Below are 5316 nucleotides of genomic sequence, written 5' to 3' on the forward strand. Positions count from 1 at the left end.
AATATCATGTATATCAAATATACTTTTGTTGATTTTAGCCAGCCTTCTTATCTACCAAGCATCTAGGGTAGCTCTGCCTCAGTGACCGTTCCCCTCATAACAGAAGCACTTAGCCTCGGATTTGGGTTTAATCTTGGGTCTCTTCATTAGTGCAACAACTGTTTTGTCGTTTCACGAAGTATCCCTTCTAGCCCTTGCCTTTCTTGAAACTTAGTGGTTTTACTAACCATCAACTATTGATGCTCCTTCTTGATTTCTACTTTCGCAGTGTCAAACATCGCGAATCGCTCAAGGATCATTGTATCTATCCTTGATATGTTATAGTTCATCACGAAGCTCTCACAGCTTGGTGGCAGCGACTTTGGAGAACCATCACTATCTCATCTGGAAGATTAACGCCCACTTGATTCAAGCGATTGTCGTACTCAGACAATCTGAGCACATGCTCAATGATTTGAGCTTTTCTCCTTTACTTTGTAGGCAAAATATCTTGCCGGAGGTCTTATACCTCTTAACAAGGGCACGAGCATGAAATCTCAATTTCATCTCTTAGAACATCTCTTATGTTCCGTGACGTTTTCAAAAAACGTCTTCGGCGCCTTGCTTCTAAGCCATTAAGTATTGCGCACTGAACTATCACGTAGTCATCAAAAACGTGTATGTCAGATGTTCGCAACATCCACAGACCATGCTCGAGGTGCAGCACACCGAGTGGTGCATTAAGGACATAAGCCTTCTGCGCAGCAATGAGGACGATCCTTAGTTTTACGGACTCAGTCCGCAAAGTTGCTACTATCAACTTTCAACTAAATTTTCTTTAGGAACATATAAAAACAGTAGAGCTATAGCGCAAGCTACATCGTAATTTGCAAAGACCATTAGACTATGTTCAAGATAATTAGAGTTTAACTTAATGAAATTACTTGCTAAACTCCCACTCAAAAAGTACATCTCTCTAGTCATTTGAGTGGTTCATGATCCAATTCCACTAGCTCAAGTCTGATCATCATGTGAGTTGAGGATAGTTTCAGTGGTAAGCATCCCTATGCTAATCATATCAACTATATGATTCATGATCGATCTTTCGGTCTCATGTGTTCCGAGGCCATGTCTGCACATGGTAGGCTCGTCAAGATTAACCCGAGTGTTCCGCGTGTGCAACTGTTTTGCACCCGTTGTATGTGAACGTTGAGTCTATCACACCCGATCATCACGTGGTGTCTCGAAACGACGAACTGTAGCAACGGTGCACAGTCGGGGAGAACACAATTTCGTCTTGAAATTCTAGTGAGAGATCACCTCATAATGCTACCGTCGTTCTAAGCAAAATAAGGTGCATAAAAGGATTAACATCACATGCAATTCATAAGTGACATGATATGGCCATCATCGCGTGCTTCTTGATCTCCATCACCAAAGCACCGGCATGATCTTCTTTGTCACCGGCGCCACACCATGATCTCCATCAACGTGTCGCCATCGGGGTTGTCGTGCTACTCATGCTATTACTACTAAAGCTACATCCTAGCAATATAGTAAACGCATCTGCAAGCACAAACGTTAGTTTAAATACAACCCTATGGCTCCTACCGATTGCCGTACCATCTATGTGCAAGTCGATATTAACTATTACAACATGATCATCTCATACATCCAATATATCACATCACATCGTTGGCCATATCACATGGCAAGCATACCCTGTAAAAACAAGTTAGACGTCCTCTAATTGTTGTTGCATGTTTTACGTGGTGACCATGGGTATCCAGTAGGATCACATCTTACTTACGCAAACACCACAACGGAGATATATGAATTTCTATTTAACCTCATCCAAGGACCTCCTCGGTCAAATCCGATTCAACTAAAGTTGGAGAAACCGACACTCGCCTGTCATCTTTGAGCAATGGAGTTGCTCGTAGCGCTGAAACGAGTCTCTCGTAAGCGTACGAGTAATGTCGGTCCGAGCTGCTTCGATCCAACAATACCGCGGAATCAAGAAAAGACTAAGGAGGGCAGCAAATCGCACATCACTGCCCACAAAAACTTTTGTGTTCTACTCGAGATGACATCTACGCATGAACCTGGCTCATGATGCCACTGTTGGGGAACGTCGCATGGGAAACAAATTTTTTCCTACGCGCACGAAGACCTATCATGGTGATGTCCATTTATGAGGGGGATTTCAGATCTACGTACCCTTGTAGATCGCACAGCAGAAGCGTTAATAGACGCGGTTGATGTAGTGGAACGTCCTCACGTCCCACGATCCGCCCCGCGAACCGTCCCACGAACCGTCCCGCGATCCGTCCCACGATCCGCTCCGATCTAGTATCGAAGGGACGGCACCTCCGCGTTCAGCACACGTACAGCTCGACGATGATCTCGGCCTTCTTGATCCAGCAAGAGAGACAGAGAGGTAGATCAGTTCTCCGGCAGCGTGACGGTGCTCCGGAGGTTGGTGGTGATCTAATCTCAGCAGGGCTCTGCCCGAGCTCCGCAGAAACGCGATCTAGAGGAAAAAACCGTGGAGGTATGTGGTCGGGCTGCCGTGGAAAAGTTGTCTCTAATCAGCCCTAAAACCTCAGTATATATAGCTGGGAGGGGAGGAGCCTTGCCTTGGGGCTCAAGGAGCCCCAAGGGGTTTGGCCGAAGGGGGGGAGGAGGAGTCCTCCTCCAATCCTAGTCCAACTAGGATTGGAAGGTGGAGTCCTTCCCACTTCCCTTATTTTTTCCTATTCTCTTTGATTTTCTTATCTCCTGCACACGGGCCTCTTTGGGCTTGCCCACCAGCCCACTAAGGGCTGGTGTTGCACCCCTAAGGCCTATGGGCTTCCCCGGGGTGGGCTGCCCCCCGGTGAACATTCGGAACCCATTCGTCATTCCCGGTACATTCCCGGTAATTCCGAAAACCTTCCAGTAATGAAATGAGGTCATCCTATATATCAATCTTCATCCCCGGACCATTCTGGAAATCCTCGTGACATACGTGTTCTCATCCGGGACTCCGAACAACATTCGGTAACCAACTATATAACTCAAATACGCATAAAACAACGTCGAACCTTAAGTGTGCAGACCCTGCGGGTTCGAGAACTATGTAGACATGACCCGATAGACTCCTCGGTCAATATCCAATAGCGGGACCTGGATGCCCATATTGGATCCTACATATTCTACGAAGATCTTATCGTTTGAACCTCAGTGCCAAGGATTCATATAAATCCCGTATGCCATTCCCTTTGTCCATTCTCTTTGATCAACGAGCTAGTCAACTAGAGGCTTACTAGGGACAATGTTTTGTCTATGTATCCACACAAGTATTGTGTTTCCAATCAATACAATTATAGCATGGATAATAAACGATTATCATGAACAAAGAAATATAATAATAACTAATTTATTATTGCCTCTAGGGCATATTTCCAATACAAAGACCTTTTGACTATGTTCATGATAATTAGAGTTTAACTAATTAAATTACTTAATAAACTCCCACTTAAAAAGTACACCCCTCTAGTCATTTGAGTGGTACATGATCCAAATCCACTAACTCAAGTCCGATCATCACTTGAATTGAGTATAGTGATACGTCTCCAACGTATCTATAATTTTTGATCGTTCCATGCTATTATATTATCAACTTTGGATGTTTTATATGCATGAATATGCTATTTTATATTATTTTTGGGACTAACCTATTGACCTAGAGCCCAGTGTCAGTTCCTGTTTTTTCCTTGTTTTTGACCTTTTTCATATAGGAATATCAAACGGAGTCCAAATGGAATAAAACTTTCGCGATGAATTTTTTCGGACCAAAAGAGACCCCCGAAGCTTTGGAAGAAGGCCAGAAGAGCCACGAGGGAGTCACGAGCCCGGTAGGCGCATCCTACCCCCCCCCCCCCGAGGGCCTAGCAGGCTCGTGACCTCCTCGTGGGCCCAACTGACGTAATTCCACCGCCATAAATTCCTATGAATACAGAAACCCCCCAAAAGAAACCTAGATCGGGAGTTCCGCCTCTGCAAGCCTCTGTAGACACCAAAAACAAATCGGGAGCCCGTTCCGGCACCCTGCCGGAGGGGGAATCCATCTCCAGTGGCCATCTTCATCATACCGGCGATCTCCATGACGAGGAGGGAGTAGTTCACCGTCGGGCCTGAGGGTATGTACCAGTAGCTATGTGTTTGATCTCTCTCTCTCTCTCGTGTTCTTAAGATGTCATGATCTCGATGTACCGTGGGCTTTGCTACTATAGTTGGATCTTATGATGTTCTTCCCCCTCTCCCTTCTTGTAATGAATTGAGTTTCCCCTTTGAAGTTATCTTATCGAATTGAGTCTTTAAGAACACTTGATGTATGTCTTGCACGTGTCTATCTGTGGTGACAATGGGATATTCATGTGAGTACTTGATGTATGTTTTGGTGATCAACTTGTGGGTTTCGTGACATCGGGAACCTATGCATATGGTTGGCACACGTTTTGACTCTCCGGTAGAAACTTCGGGGCACTCTTTGAAGTTCTATGTGTTGGTTGAATAGATGATTCTGAGATTGTGTGATGCATATTGTATAATCATGCCCAGGATACTTGAGGTGACAATGGAGTATCTAGGTGACATTAGGGTCTTGGTTGATGTGTGTCTTAAGGTGTTATTCTAGTACGAACTCTAGGATAGATTGAACGGAAAGAATAGCTTCTGTTATTTTACTACGGGCTCTTGAATAGATCGATCAGAAAGAATAACTTTGTGGTGGTTTCGTACCCGACAAAAATCTCTTCGTTTGTTCTCCGCTATTAGTGACTTTGGAGTGACTCTTTGTTGCATGTTGAGGGCTAGTTATATGATCCAATTATGTTATCATTGTTGAGAGAACTTCACTAGTGAAAGTATGAACCCTAGGCCTTGTTTCCACGCATTGCAATACCGTTCGTGCTCACTTTTATTATTAGTTACTTTGCTGTTTTTGTATTTTCATATTAGAAAAACCTATATCTACCATCCATATTGCACTTGTATCACCATCTCTTCGCCGAACTAGTGCACCTATACAATTTACCATTGTATTGGGTGTGTTGGGGACACAAGAGACTCTTTGTTATTTGGTTGCAAGGTTGCTTGAGAGAGACCATCTTCATCCTATGCCTCCTGCGGATTGATAAACCTTAGGTCACCCACTTGAGGGAAAATTGCTACTGTCCTACAAACCTCTGCACTTGGAGGCCCAACAACGTCTACAATAAGAAGGTTGCGTAGTCGACATCATATAGCTTCATTGGTAAGCATCTCTATGCTAATCATATCAACTATACGATT

This window comes from Hordeum vulgare, chromosome 1H (genome assembly GCF_904849725.1).
Source record: "Hordeum vulgare subsp. vulgare chromosome 1H, MorexV3_pseudomolecules_assembly, whole genome shotgun sequence".
Taxonomy (NCBI): Eukaryota; Viridiplantae; Streptophyta; class Magnoliopsida; order Poales; family Poaceae; genus Hordeum; species Hordeum vulgare.